The sequence below is a fragment of the Aegilops tauschii genome, chromosome 3 (genome assembly GCF_002575655.3).
Source record: "Aegilops tauschii subsp. strangulata cultivar AL8/78 chromosome 3, Aet v6.0, whole genome shotgun sequence".
NCBI classification, from domain to species: domain Eukaryota; kingdom Viridiplantae; phylum Streptophyta; class Magnoliopsida; order Poales; family Poaceae; genus Aegilops; species Aegilops tauschii.
Genome location: NC_053037.3, coordinates 81,778,070 through 81,794,618, shown reverse-complemented (window position 1 = coordinate 81,794,618; position 16,549 = coordinate 81,778,070).

The window sequence follows — 16,549 nt, the reverse complement described above, 5'->3', positions numbered from 1 at the left end:
GAACTCCTGACTTTTTGTGTGTTCAAAATTCAACATTCAAAGCCACATCATCATTTTTCAATCCTTTCTGACTTCATTTGTTATTTTCATGCATTTACTAATTATTTTGAGCTATAAGACCCTAAAATTGAAAAGCATTTCAAATGAACTCTGAAAAGGTTGAAAGTTGGCATGGTATCATCATTTCATCCACATAGCATGTGCAATAAAGTTGAGAGGGTTACGACAAAAACTGGATGCACTTCGTGTACAAAACGGACAATCTCTTTCAAAGTATCAGGATTTCATACGGAAACTCGTCTGTTACAAAGGGATTTCATTTTTTAAAACTTATTGGAACTCCTGACTTTTTGTGTGTTCAAAATTCAACATTCAAAGCCACATCATCATTTTTCCATCCTTTCTGACTTCATTTGTTATTTTTCATGCATTTACTAATTATTTTGAGCTATAAGACCATAAAATTGAAAAGCATTTCAAATGAACTCTGAAAAGGTTGAAAGTTGGCATGGTATCATCATTTCATCCACATAGCATGTGCAAGATAGTTGAGAGGGTTACGGCAAAAACTTGATGCACTTCGTGTACAAAACGGACAATCTCTTTCAAACTATCAGGATTTCATACGGAAACTCGTCTGTTACAAAGGGATTTCATTTTTTTAAACTTAGTTGAAGTCCTGACTTTTTGTGTGTTCAAAATGCACCATTCAAAGCCACATCATCATTTTTCAATCCTTTCTGACTTCATTTGTTATTTTTCATGCATTTACTAATTATTTTGAGCTATAAGACCAGAAAATTGAAAAGCATTTCAAATGAACTCTGAAAAGGTTGAAAGTTGGCGTGGTATCATCATTTCATCCACATAGCATGTGCAAGAAAGTTGAGAGGGTTACGGCAAAAACTGGGTGCACTTCGTGTACAAAACGGACAATCTCTTTCAAAGTATCAGGATTCATACGGAAACTCGTGTGTTACAAAGGGATTTCATTTTTTTAAACTTATGTGAATGCCTGACTTTTTGTGTGTTCAAAATGCACCATTCAAAGCCACATCATCATTTTTCAATCCTTTCTGACTTCATTTGTTATTTTTCATGCATTTACTAATTATTTTGAGCTATAAGACCAGAAAATTGAAAAGCATTTCAAATGAACTCTTAAAAGGTTGAAAGTTGGCGTGGTATCATCATTTCATCCACGTAGCATGTGCAAGAAAGTTGAGAGGGTTACGGCAAAAACTGGATGCACTTCGTGTACAAAACGGACAATCTCTTTCAAAGTATCAGGATTTCATACAGAAACTCGTTTGTTACAAAGGGATTTCATTTTTTTAAACTTATTTGAACTCCTGACTTTTTGTGTGTTCAAAAGGCACCATTCAAAGCCACATCATCATTTTTCAATCCTTTCTGACTTCATTTGTTATTTTTCATGCATTTACTAATTATTTTGAGCTATAAGACCAGAAAATTGAAAAGCATTTCAAATGAACTCTGAAAAGGTTGAAAGTTGGCGTGGTATCATCATTTCATCCACATAGCATGTGCAAGAAAGTTGAGAGGGTTACGGCAAAAACTAGATGCACTTCGTGTACAAAACGGACAATCTCTTTCAAAGTATCAGGATTTCATACGGAAACTCGTCTGTTACAAAGGGATTTCATTTTTTAAAACTTATTTGAATTCCTGACTTTTTGTGTGTTCAAAAGGCACCATTCAAAGCCACATCATCATTTTTCAATCCTTTCTGACTTCATTTGTTATTTTTCATGCATTTACTAATTATTTTGAGCTATAAGACCATAAAATTGAAAAGCATTTCAAATGAACTCTGAAAAGGTTGAAAGTTGGCGTGGTATCATTATTTCATCCAGATAGCATGTGCAAGAAAGTTGAGAGGGTTACGGCAAAAACTGGATGCACTTCGTGTACAAAACGGACGATCTCTTTCAAAGTATCAGGATTTCATACGGAAACTCGTCTGTTACAAAGGGATTTCATTTTTTAAAACTTATTTGAACTCCTGAATTTTTGTGTGTTCAAAATGCACCATTCAAAGCCACATCATCATTTTTCAATCCTTTCTGACTTCATTTGTTATTTTTCATGCATTTACTAATTATTTTGAGCTATAAGACCCTAAAATTGAAAAGCATTTGAAATGAACTCTTAAAAGGTTGAAAGTTGGCATGGTATCATCATTTCATCCACATAGCATGTGCAATAAAGTTGAGAGGGTTACGGCAGAAACTGGATGCACTTCGTGTAGAAAACGGACAATCTCTTTCAAAGTATCAGGATTTCATACGGAAACTCGTTTGTTACAAAGGGATTTCATTTTTTAAAACTTATTTGAACTCCTGACTTTTTGTGTGTTCAAAATTCAACATTCAAAGCCACATCATCATTTTTCAATCCTTTCTGACTTCATTTGTTATTTTCATGCATTTACTAATTATTTTGAGCTATAAGACCCTAAAATTGAAAAGCATTTCAAATGAACTCTGAAAAGGTTGAAAGTTGGCATGGTATCATCATTTCATCCACATAGCATGTGCAATAAAGTTGAGAGGGTTACGACAAAAACTGGATGCACTTCGTGTACAAAACGGACAATCTCTTTCAAAGTATCAGGATTTCATACGGAAACTCGTCTGTTACAAAGGGATTTCATTTTTTAAAACTTATTGGAACTCCTGACTTTTTGTGTGTTCAAAATTCAACATTCAAAGCCACATCATCATTTTTCCATCCTTTCTGACTTCATTTGTTATTTTTCATGCATTTACTAATTATTTTGAGCTATAAGACCATAAAATTGAAAAGCATTTCAAATGAACTCTGAAAAGGTTGAAAGTTGGCATGGTATCATCATTTCATCCACATAGCATGTGCAAGATAGTTGAGAGGGTTACGGCAAAAACTTGATGCACTTCGTGTACAAAACGGACAATCTCTTTCAAACTATCAGGATTTCATACGGAAACTCGTCTGTTACAAAGGGATTTCATTTTTTTAAACTTATTTGAAGTCCTGACTTTTTGTGTGTTCAAAATGCACCATTCAAAGCCACATCATCATTTTTCAATCCTTTCTGACTTCATTTGTTATTTTTCATGCATTTACTAATTATTTTGAGCTATAAGACCAGAAAATTGAAAAGCATTTCAAATGAACTCTGAAAAGGTTGAAAGTTGGCGTGGTATCATCATTTCATCCACATAGCATGTGCAAGAAAGTTGAGAGGGTTACGGCAAAAACTGGGTGCACTTCGTGTACAAAACGGACAATCTCTTTCAAAGTATCAGGATTCATACGGAAACTCGTGTGTTACAAAGGGATTTCATTTTTTTAAACTTATGTGAATGCCTGACTTTTTGTGTGTTCAAAATGCACCATTCAAAGCCACATCATCATTTTTCAATCCTTTCTGACTTCATTTGTTATTTTTCATGCATTTACTAATTATTTTGAGCTATAAGACCAGAAAATTGAAAAGCATTTCAAATGAACTCTGAAAAGGTTGAAAGTTGGCATGGTATCATCATTTCATCCACATAGCATGTGCAATACAGTTGAGAGGGTTACGACAAAAACTGTATGCACTTCGTGTACAAAACGGACAATCTCTTTCAAAGTTTCAGGATTTCATACGGAAACTCGTCTGTTACAAAGGGATTTCATTTTTTTAAACTTATTTGAACTCCTGACTTTTTGTGTTTTCAAAATTCAACATTCAAAGCCACATCATCATTTTTCAATCCTTTCTGACTTCATTTGTTATTTTTCATGCATTTACTAATTATTTTGAGCTATAAGACCATAAAATTGAAAAGCATTTCAAATGAACTCTGAAAAGGTTGAAAGTTGGCATGGTATCATTATTTCATCCACATAGCATGTGCAAGATAGTTGAGAGGGTTACGGCAAAAACTGGATGCACTTATTGTACAAAACGGACAATCTCTTTCAAAGTATCAGGATTTCATACGGAGACTCGTATGTTACAAAGGGATTTCATTTTTTAAAACTTACTTCAACTCTCTTTCAAAGTTGGCATGGTATCATCATTTCATCCACATAGCATGTGCAATAAAGTTGGCATGGTATCATCATTTCGTCTGTTACAAAGGGATTTCATTTTTTAAAACTTATTTCAACTCCTGACTTTTTGTGTGTTCAAAGTTCAACATGCAAAGCCACATCATCATTTTTCAATCCTTTCTGACTTCATTTGTTATTTTTCATGCATTTACTAATTATTTTTAGCTATAAGACCGTAGAATTGGAAAGAATTTGAAACGAACTCTTAAAAGGTTGAAAATTGGCATGGTATCATCATTTCATCCACATAGCATGTGCAAGAAAGTTGAGACGGTTACGGCAAAAACTGGATGCACTTCGTGTACAAAACGGACAATCTCTTTCAAAGTATCAGGATTCATACGGAAACTCGTGTGTTACAAAGGGATTACATTTTTTTAAACTTATGTGAATGCCTGACTTTTTGTGTGTTCAAAATGCACCATTCAAAGCCACATCATCATTTTTCAATCCTTTCTGACTTCATTTGTTATTTTTCATGCATTTACTAATTATTTTGAGCTATAAGACCAGAAAATTGAAAAGCATTTCAAATGAACTTTGAAAAGGTTGAAAGTTGGCATGGTATCATCATTTCATCCACATAGCATGTGCAATACAGTTGAGAGGGTTACGACAAAAACTGTATGCACTTCGTGTACAAAACGGACAATCTCTTTCAAAGTTTCAGGATTTCATACGGAAACTCGTCTGTTACAAAGGGATTTCATTTTTTAAAACTTATTTGAACTCCTGACTTTTTGTGTTTTCAAAATTCAACATTCAAAGCCACATCATCATTTTTCAATCCTTTCTGACTTCATTTGTTATTTTTCATGCATTTACTAATTATTTTGAGCTATAAGACCATAAAATTGAAAAGCATTTCAAATGAACTCAGAAAAGGTTGAAAGTTGGCATGGTATCATCATTTCATCCACATAGCATGTGCAAGATAGTTGAGAGGGTTACGGCAAAAACTGGATGCACTTAGTGTACAAAACGGACAATCTCTTTCAAAGTATCAGGATTTCATACGGAGACTCGTATGTTACAAAGGGATTTCATTTTTTAAAACTTATTTCAACTCTCTTTCAAAGTTGGCATGGTATCATCATTTCAGCCACATAGCATGTGCAATAAAGTTGGCATGGTATCATCATTTCGTCTGTTACAAAGGGATTTCATTTTTTAAAACTTATTTCAACTCCTGACTTTTTGTGTGTTCAAAGTTCAACATGCAAAGCCACATCATCATTTTTCAATCCTTTCTGACTTCATTTGTTATTTTTCATGCATTTACTAATTATTTTGAGCTATAAGACCGTAGAATTGGAAAGCATTTGAAATGAACTCTTAAAAGGTTGAAAGTTGGCATGGTATCATCATTTCATCCACATAGCATGTGCAAGAAAGTTGAGACGGTTACGGCAAAAACTGGATGCACTTCGTGTACAAAACGGACAATCTCTTTCAAAGTATCAGGATTCATACGGAAACTCGTGTGTTACAAAGGGATTACATTTTTTTAAACTTATGTGAATGCCTGAATTTTTGTGTGTTCAAAATGCACCATTCAAAGCCACATCATCATTTTTCAATCCTTTCTGACTTCATTTGTTATTTTTCATGCATTTACTAATTATTTTGAGCTATAAGACCAGAAAATTGAAAAGCATTTCAAATGAACTCTGAAAAGGTTGAAAGTTGGCATGGTATCATCATTTCATCCACATAGCATGTGCAATACAGTTGAGAGGGTTACGACAAAAACTGTATGCACTTCGTGTACAAAACGGACAATCTCTTTCAAAGTTTCAGGATTTCATACGGAAACTCGTCTGTTACAAAGGGATTTCATTTTTTAAAACTTATTTGAACTCCTGACTTTTTGTGTGTTCAAAATTCAACATTCAAAGCCACATCATCATTTTTCAATCCTTTCTGACTTCATTTGTTATTTTTCATGCATTTACTAAATATTTTGAGCTATAAGACCATAAAATTGAAAAGCATTTCAAATGAACTCTGAAAAGGTTGAAAGTTGGCATGGTATCATCATTTCATCCACATAGCATGTGCAAGATAGTTGAGAGGGTTACAGCAAAAACTGGATGCACTTAGTGTACAAAACGGACAATCTCTTTCAAAGTATCAGGATTTCATACGGAAACTCGTATGTTACAAAGGGATTTCATTTTTTAAAACTTATTTCAACTCTCTTTCAAAGTTGGCATGGTATCATCATTTCATCCACATAGCATGTGCAATAAAGTTGGCATGGTATCATCATTTCGTCTGTTACAAAGGGATTTCATTTTTTTAAACTTATTTCAACTCCTGACTTTTTGTGTGTTCAAAATTCAACATTCAAAGCCACATCATCATTTTTCAATCCTTTCTGACTTCATTTGTTATTTTTCATGCATTTACTAATTATTTTGAGCTATAAGACCGTAAAATTGGAAAGCATTTGAAATCAACTCTTAAAAGGTTGAAAGTTGGCATGGTATCATCATTTCATCCACATAGCATGTGCAAGATAGTTGAGAGGGTTACGGCAAAAACTGGATGCACTTCGTGTACAAAACGGACAATCTCTTTCAAAGTATCAGGATTTCATACGGAAACTCGTTTGTTACAAAGGGATTTCATTTTTTTAAACTTATTTGAACTCTGACTTTTTGTGTCTTCAAAATGCACCATTCAAAGCCACATCATCATTTTTCAATCCTTTCTGACTTCATTTGTTATTTTTCATGCACTTACTAATTATTTTGAGCTATAAGACCCTAAAATTGAAAAGCATTTCAAATGAACTCTGAAAAGGTTGAAAGTTGGCATGGTATCATCATTTCATCCACATAGCATGTGCAATAAAGTTGAGAGGGTTACGGCAGAAACTGGATGCACTTCGTGTACAAAACGGACAATCTCTTTCAAAGTATCAGGATTTCATACGGAAACTCGTCTGTTACAAAGGGATTTCATTTTTTAAAACTTATTTGAACTCCTGACTTTTTGTGTGTTCAAAATTCAACATTCAAAGCCATATCATCATTTTTCAATCCTTTCTGACTTCATTTGTTATTTTTCATGCATTTACTAATTATTTTGAGCTATAAGACCATAAAATTGAAAAGCATTTCAAATGAACTCTGAAAAGGTTGAAAGTTGGCATGGTATCATCATTTCATCCACATAGCATGTGCAAGATAGTTGAGAGGGTTACGGCAAAAACTGGATGCACTTCGTGTAGAAAACGGACAATCTCTTTCAAAGTATCAGGATTTCATACGGAAACTCGTCTGATACAAAGGGATTTCTTTTTTTAAAACTTATTTGAACCCCTGACTTCTTGTGTGTTCAAAATGCACCATTCAAAGCCACATCATCATTTTTCAATCCTTTTTGACTTCATTTGTTATTTTTCATGCATTGACTAATTATTTTGAGCTATAAGACCGTAAAATTGGAAAGCATTTGAAATGAACTCTTAAAAGGCTGAAAGTTGGCATGGTATCATCATTTCATCCACATAGCATGTGCAAGAAAGTTGAGAGGGTTACGGCAAAAACAGGATGCACTTCGTCTACAAAACGGACAATCTCTTTCAAAGTATCAGGATTTCATACGGAAACTCGTCTGTTACAAAGGGATTTCATTTTTAAAACTTATTTGAACTCCTGAATTTTTGTGTGTTCAAAATGCACCATTCAAAGCCACATCATCATTTTTCAATCCTTTCTGACTTCATTTGTTATTTTTCATGCATTTACTAATTATTTTTAGCTATAAGACCCTAAAATTGAAAAGCATTTCAAATGAACTCTGAAAAGGTTGAAAGTTGGCATGGTATCATCATTTCATCCACATAGCATGTGCAATAAAGTTGAGAGGGTTACGACAAAAACTGTATGCACTTCGTGTACAAAACGGACAATCTCTTTCAAAGTTTCAGGATTTCATACGGAAACTCGTCCGTTACAAAGGGATTTCATTTTTTAAAACTTATTTGAACTCCTGACTTTTTGTGTTTTCAAAATTCAACATTCAAAGCCACATCATCATTTTTCAATCCTTTCTGACTTCATTTGTTATTTTTCATGCATTTACTAATTATTTTGAGCTATAAGACCATAAAATTGAAAAGCATTTCAAATGAACTCTGAAAAGGTTGAAAGTTGGCATGGTATCATCATTTCATCCACATAGCATGTGCAAGATAGTTGAGAGGGTTACGGCAAAAATTGGATGCACTTAGTGTACAAAACGGACAATCTCTTTCAAAGTATAAGGATTTCATACGGAAACTCGTATGTTACAAAGGGATTTCATTTTTTTAAAACTTATTTGAACTCCTGACATTTTGTGCGCTCAAAATGCACCATTCAAAGCCACATCATCATTTTTCAATCCTTTCTGACTTCATTTGTTATTTTTCATGCATTTACTAATTATTTTGAGCTATAAGACCCTAAAATTGAAAAGCATTTCAAATGAACTCTGAAAAGGTTGAAAGTTGGCATGGTATCATAATTTCATCCACATAGCATGTGCAATAAAGTTGAGAGGGTTACGACAAAAACTGGATGCACTTCGTGTTGAAAACGGACAATCTCTTTCAAAGTATCAGGATTTCATACGGAAACTCGTCTGTTACAAAGGGATTTCATTTTTTTAAACTTATTTGAACTCCTGACTTTTTGTGTGTTCAAAATTCAACATTCAAAGCCAAATCATCATTTCTCAATCCTTTCTGACTTCATTTGTTATTTTTCATGCATTTACTAATTATTTTGAGCTATAAGACCCTAAAATTGAAAAGCATTTCAAATGAACTCTGAAAAGGTTGAAAGTTGGCATGGTATCATCATTTCATCCACATAGCATGTGCAATAAAGTTGAGAGGGTTACGACAAAAATTGTATGCACTTCGTGTACAAAACGGACAATCTCTTTCAAAGTATCAGGATTTCATACCGAAACTCGTCTGTTACAAAGGGATTTCATTTTTTAAAACTTATTTGAACTCCTGACTTTTTGTGTTTTCAAAATTCAACATTCAAAGCCACATCATCATTTTTCAATCCTTTCTGACTTCATTTGTTATTTTTCATGCATTTACTAATTATTTTGAGCTATAAGACCATAAAATTGAAAAGCATTTCAAATGAACTCTGAAAAGGTTGAAAGTTGGCATGGTATCATCATTTCATCCACATAGCATGTGCAAGAAAGTTGAGAGGGTTACGGCAAAAACTGGATGCACTTAGTGTACAAAACGGACAATCTCTTTCAAAGTATCAGGATTTCATACGGAAACTCGTATGTTACAAAGGGATTTCATTTTTTTAAAACTTATTTGAACTCCTGACTTTTTGTGGGTTCAAAATGCACCATTCAAAGCCACATCATCATTTTTCAATCCTTTCTGACTTCATTTGTTATTTTTCATGCATTTACTAATTATTTTGAGCTATAAGACCCTAAAATTGAAAAGCATTTCAAATGAACTCTGAAAAGGTTGAAAGTTGGCATGGTATCATCATTTCATCCACATAGCATGTGCAATAAAGTTGAGAGGGTTACGGGAAAAAATGGATGCACTTCGTGTAGAAAACGGACAATCTCTTTCAAAGTATCAGGATTTCATACGGAAACTCGTCTGTTACAAAGGGATTTCATTTTTTTAAAACTTATTTGAACTCCTGACTTTTTGTGTGTTCAAAATTCAACATTCAAAGCCAAATCATCATTTCTCAATCCTTTCTGACTTCATTTGTTATTTTTCATGCATTTACTAATTATTTTGAGCTATAAGACCATAAAATTGAAAAGCATTTCAAATGAACTCTGAAAAGGTTGAAAGTTGGCATGGTATCATCATTTCATCCACATAGCATGTGCAAGATAGTTGAGAGGGTTATGGCAAAAACTGGATGCACTTCGTGTACAAAAGGGACAATCTCGTTCAAAGTATCAGGATTTCATACGGAAACTCATGTGTTACAAAGGGATTTAATTTTTTTAAACTTATTTGAACCCCTGACTTTTTGTGTGTTCAAAATGCACCATTCAAAGCCACATCATCATTTTTCAATCCTTTCTGACTTCATTTGTTATTTTTCATGCATGTACTAATTACTTTGAGCTATAAGACCATAAAATCGAAAAGTATTTCAAATGAACTCTGAAAAGGTTGCAAGTTGGCATGGTATCATCATTTCCTCCACATAGCATGTGCAAGAAAGTTGTGAGGGGTACGGCAAAAACTGGATGCACTTCGTGTACAAAACGGACAATCTCTTTCAAAGTATCAGGATTTCATACGGAAACTCGTCTGTTACAAAGGGATTTCATTTTTTTTAAACGTATTTGAACTCCTGACTTTTTGTGTGTTCAAAATTCAACATTCAAAGCCAAATCATCATTTTTCAATCCTTTCTGACTTCATTTGTTATTTTTCATGCATTTACTAATTATTTTGAGCTATAAGACCATAAAATTGAAAAGCATTTCAAATGAACTCTGAAAAGGTTGAAAGTTGGCATGGTATGATCATTTCATCCACATAGCATGTGCAATAAAGTTGAGAGGGTTACGCCAAAAACTGGATGCACTTCGTGTACAAAACGGACAATCTCTTTCAAAGTATCAGGATTTCATACGGAAACTCGTCTGTTACAAAGGGATTTCATTTTTTTTAAACTTATTTGAACTCCTGACTTTTTGTTTGTTCAAAATGCACCATTCAATGCCACATCATCATTTTTCAATCCTTTCTGACTTCATTTGTTATTTTTCATGCATTTACTAATTATTTTGAGCTATAAGACCATAAAATTGAAAAGCATTTCCAATGAACTCTGAAAAGGTTGAAGTTGGCATGGTATCATCATTTCATCCACATAGCTTGTGCAAGAAAGTTGAGAGGGTTACGGCAAAAACTGGATGCACTTCGTGTACAAAACGGACAATCTCTTTCAAAGTATCAGGATTTCATACGGAAACTCGTCTGTTACAAAGGGATTTCATTTTTTAAAACTTATTTGAACTCCTGACTTTTTGTGTGTTCAAAATGCACCATTCAAAGCCAAATCATCATTTTTCAATTCTTTCTCACTTCATTTGTTATTTTTCATGCATTTACTAATTATTTTGAGCTATAAGACCATAAAATTGAAAAGCATTTCAAATGAACTCTGAAAAGGTTGAAAGTTGGCATGGTATCATCATTTCATCCACATAGCATGTGCAAGAAAGTTGAGAGGGTTACGGCAAAAAACTGGATGCACTTCGTGTACAAAACGGACAATCTCGTTCAAAGTATCAGTATTTCATACGGAAACTCGTCTGTTACAAAGGGATTTCATTTTTTAAAACTTATTTGAACTCCTGACTTTTTGTGTGTTCAAAATGCACCATTCAAGGCCACATCATCATTTTTCAATCCTTTCTGACTTCATTTGTTATTTTTCATGCATTTACTAATTATTTTGAGCTATAAGACCCTAAAATTGAAAAGCATTTGAAATGAACTCTTAAAAGGTTGAAAGTTGGCATGGTATCATCATTTCATCCACATAGCATGTGCAAGAAAGTTGAGAGGGTTACGGCAAAAAACTGGATGCACTTCGTGTACAAAACGGACAATCTCGTTCAAAGTATCAGTATTTCATACGGAAACTCGTCTGTTACAAAGGGATTTCATTTTTTAAAACTTATTTGAACTCCTGACTTTTTGTGTTTTCAAAATTCAACATTCAAAGCCACATCATCATTTTTCAATCCTTTCTGACTTCATTTGTTATTTTTCATGCATTTACTAATTATTTTGAGCTATAAGACCATAAAATTGAAAAGCATTTCAAATGAACTCTGAAAAGGTTGAAAGTTGGCATGGTATCATCATTTCATCCACATAGCATGTGCAAGATAGTTGAGAGGGTTACGGCAAAAATTGGATGCACTTAGTGTACAAAACGGACAATCTCTTTCAAAGTATAAGGATTTCATACGGAAACTCGTATGTTACAAAGGGATTTCATTTTTTTAAAACTTATTTGAACTCCTGACATTTTGTGGGCTCAAAATGCACCATTCAAAGCCACATCATCATTTTTCAATCCTTTCTGACTTCATTTGTTATTTTTCATGCATTTACTAATTATTTTGAGCTATAAGACCCTAAAATTGAAAAGCATTTCAAATGAACTCTGAAAAGGTTGAAAGTTGGCATGGTATCATAATTTCATCCACATAGCATGTGCAATAAAGTTGAGAGGGTTACGGCAAAAACTGGATGCACTTCGTGTTGAAAACGGACAATCTCTTTCAAAGTATCAGGATTTCATACGGAAACTCGTCTGTTACAAAGGGATTTCATTTTTTTAAACTTATTTGAACTCCTGACTTTTTGTGTGTTCAAAATTCAACATTCAAAGCCAAATCATCATTTCTCAATCCTTTCTGACTTCATTTGTTATTTTTCATGCATTTACTAATTATTTTGAGCTATAAGACCCTAAAATTGAAAAGCATTTCAAATGAACTCTGAAAAGGTTGAAAGTTGGCATGGTATCATCATTTCATCCACATAGCATGTGCAATAAAGTTGAGAGGGTTACGACAAAAATTGTATGCACTTCGTGTACAAAACGGACAATCTCTTTCAAAGTATCAGGATTTCATACCGAAACTCGTCTGTTACAAAGGGATTTCATTTTTTAAAACTTATTTGAACTCCAGACTTTTTATGTTTTCAAAATTCAACATTCAAAGCCACATCATCATTTTTCAATCCTTTCTGACTTCATTTGTTATTTTTCATGCATTTACTAATTATTTTGAGCTATAAGACCATAAAATTGAAAAGCATTTCAAATGAACTCTGAAAAGGTTGAAAGTTGGCATGGTATCATCATTTCATCCACATAGCATGTGCAAGAAAGTTGAGAGGGTTACGGCAAAAACTGGATGCACTTAGTGTACAAAACGGACAATCTCTTTCAAAGTATCAGGATTTCATACGGAAACTCGTATGTTACAAAGGGATTTCATTTTTTTAAAACTTATTTGAACTCCTGACTTTTTGTGGGTTCAAAATGCACCATTCAAAGCCACATCATCATTTTTCAATCCTTTCTGACTTCATTTGTTATTTTTCATGCATTTACTAATTATTTTGAGCTATAAGACCCTAAAATTGAAAAGCATTTCAAATGAACTCTGAAAAGGTTGAAAGTTGGCATGGTATCATCATTTCATCCACATAGCATGTGCAATAAAGTTGAGAGGGTTACGGGAAAAAATGGATGCACTTCGTGTAGAAAACGGACAATCTCTTTCAAAGTATCAGGATTTCATACGGAAACTCGTCTGTTACAAAGGGATTTCATTTTTTTTAAACTTATTTGAACTCCTGACTTTTTGTGTGTTCAAAATTCAACATTCAAAGCCAAATCATCATTTCTCAATCCTTTCTGACTTCATTTGTTATTTTTCATGCATTTACTAATTATTTTGAGCTATAAGACCATAAAATTGAAAAGCATTTCAAATGAACTCTGAAAAGGTTGAAAGTTGGCATGGTATCATCATTTCATCCACATAGCATGTGCAAGATAGTTGAGAGGGTTATGGCAAAAACTGGATGCACTTCGTGTACAAAAGGGACAATCTCTTTCAAAGTATCAGGATTTCATACGGAAACTCATGTGTTACAAAGGGATTTAATTTTTTTAAACTTATTTGAACCCCTGACTTTTTGTGTGTTCAAAATGCACCATTCAAAGCCACATCATCATTTTTCAATCCTTTCTGACTTCATTTGTTATTTTTCATGCATGTACTAATTACTTTGAGCTATAAGACCATAAAATCGAAAAGTATTTCAAATGAACTCTGAAAAGGTTGCAAGTTGGCATGGTATCATCATTTCCTCCACATAGCATGTGCAAGAAAGTTGTGAGGGGTACGGCAAAAACTGGATGCACTTCGTGTACAAAACGGACAATCTCTTTCAAAGTATCAGGATTTCATACGGAAACTCGTCTGTTACAAAGGGATTTCATTTTTTAAAACTTATTTGAACTCCTGACTTTTTGTGTGTTCAAAATGCACCATTCAAAGCCAAATCATCATTTTTCAATTCTTTCTCACTTCATTTGTTATTTTTCATGCATTTACTAATTATTTTGAGCTATAAGACCATAAAATTGAAAAGCATTTCAAATGAACTCTGAAAAGGTTGAAAGTTGGCATGGTATCATCATTTCATCCACATAGCATGTGCAAGAAAGTTGAGAGGGTTACGGCAAAAAACTGGATGCACTTCGTGTACAAAACGGACAATCTCGTTCAAAGTATCAGTATTTCATACGGAAACTCGTCTGTTACAAAGGGATTTCATTTTTTAAAACTTATTTGAACTCCTGACTTTTTGTGTGTTCAAAATGAACCATTCAAGGCCACATCATCATTTTTCAATCCTTTCTGACTTCATTTGTTATTTTTCATGCATTTACTAATTATTTTGAGCTATAAGACCCTAAAATTGAAAAGCATTTGAAATGAACTCTTAAAAGGTTGAAAGTTGGCATGGTATCATCATTTCATCCACATAGCATGTGCAAGAAAGTTGAGAGGGTTACGGCAAAAAACTGGATGCACTTCGTGTACAAAACGGACAATCTCGTTCAAAGTATCAGTATTTCATACGGAAACTCGTCTGTTACAAAGGGATTTCATTTTTTAAAACTTATTTGAACTCCTGACTTTTTGTGTTTTCAAAATTCAACATTCAAAGCCACATCATCATTTTTCAATCCTTTCTGACTTCATTTGTTATTTTTCATGCATTTACTAATTATTTTGAGCTATAAGACCATAAAATTGAAAAGCATTTCAAATGAACTCTGAAAAGGTTGAAAGTTGGCATGGTATCATCATTTCATCCACATAGCATGTGCAAGATAGTTGAGAGGGTTACGGCAAAAATTGGATGCACTTAGTGTACAAAACGGACAATCTCTTTCAAAGTATAAGGATTTCATACGGAAACTCGTATGTTACAAAGGGATTTCATTTTTTTAAAACTTATTTGAACTCCTGACATTTTGTGGGCTCAAAATGCACCATTCGAAGCCACATCATCATTTTTCAATCCTTTCTGACTTCATTTGTTATTTTTCATGCATTTACTAATTATTTTGAGCTATAAGACCCTAAAATTGAAAAGCATTTCAAATGAACTCTGAAAAGGTTGAAAGTTGGCATGGTATCATAATTTCATCCACATAGCATGTGCAATAAAGTTGAGAGGGTTACGGCAAAAACTGGATGCACTTCGTGTTGAAAACGGACAATCTCTTTCAAAGTATCAGGATTTCATACGGAAACTCGTCTGTTACAAAGGGATTTCATTTTTTTAAACTTATTTGAACTCCTGACTTTTTGTGTGTTCAAAATTCAACATTCAAAGCCAAATCATCATTTCTCAATCCTTTCTGACTTCATTTGTTATTTTTCATGCATTTACTAATTATTTTGAGCTATAAGACCCTAAAATTGAAAAGCATTTCAAATGAACTCTGAAAAGGTTGAAAGTTGGCATGGTATCATCATTTCATCCACATAGCATGTGCAATAAAGTTGAGAGGGTTACGACAAAAATTGTATGCACTTCGTGTACAAAACGGACAATCTCTTTCAAAGTATCAGGATTTCATACCGAAACTCGTCTGTTACAAAGGGATTTCATTTTTTAAAACTTATTTGAACTCCTGACTTTTTGTGTTTTCAAAATTCAACATTCAAAGCCACATCATCATTTTTCAATCCTTTCTGACTTCATTTGTTATTTTTCATGCATTTACTAATTATTTTGAGCTATAAGACCATAAAATTGAAAAGCATTTCAAATGAACTCTGAAAAGGTTGAAAGTTGGCATGGTATCATCATTTCATCCACATAGCATGTGCAAGAAAGTTGAGAGGGTTACGGCAAAAACTGGATGCACTTAGTGTACAAAACGGACAATCTCTTTCAAAGTATCAGGATTTCATACGGAAACTCGTATGTTACAAAGGGATTTCATTTTTTTAAAACTTATTTGAACTCCTGACTTTTTGTGGGTTCAAAATGCACCATTCAAAGCCACATCATCATTTTTCAATCCTTTCTGACTTCATTTGTTATTTTTCATGCATTTACTAATTATTTTGAGCTATAAGACCCTAAAATTGAAAAGCATTTCAAATGAACTCTGAAAAGGTTGAAAGTTGGCATGGTACCATCATTTCATCCACATAGCATGTGCAATAAAGTTGAGAGGGTTACGGGAAAAAATGGATGCACTTCGTGTAGAAAACGGACAATCTCTTTCAAAGTATCAGGATTTCATACGGAAACTCGTCTGTTACAAAGGGATTTCATTTTTTTTAAACTTATTTGAACTCC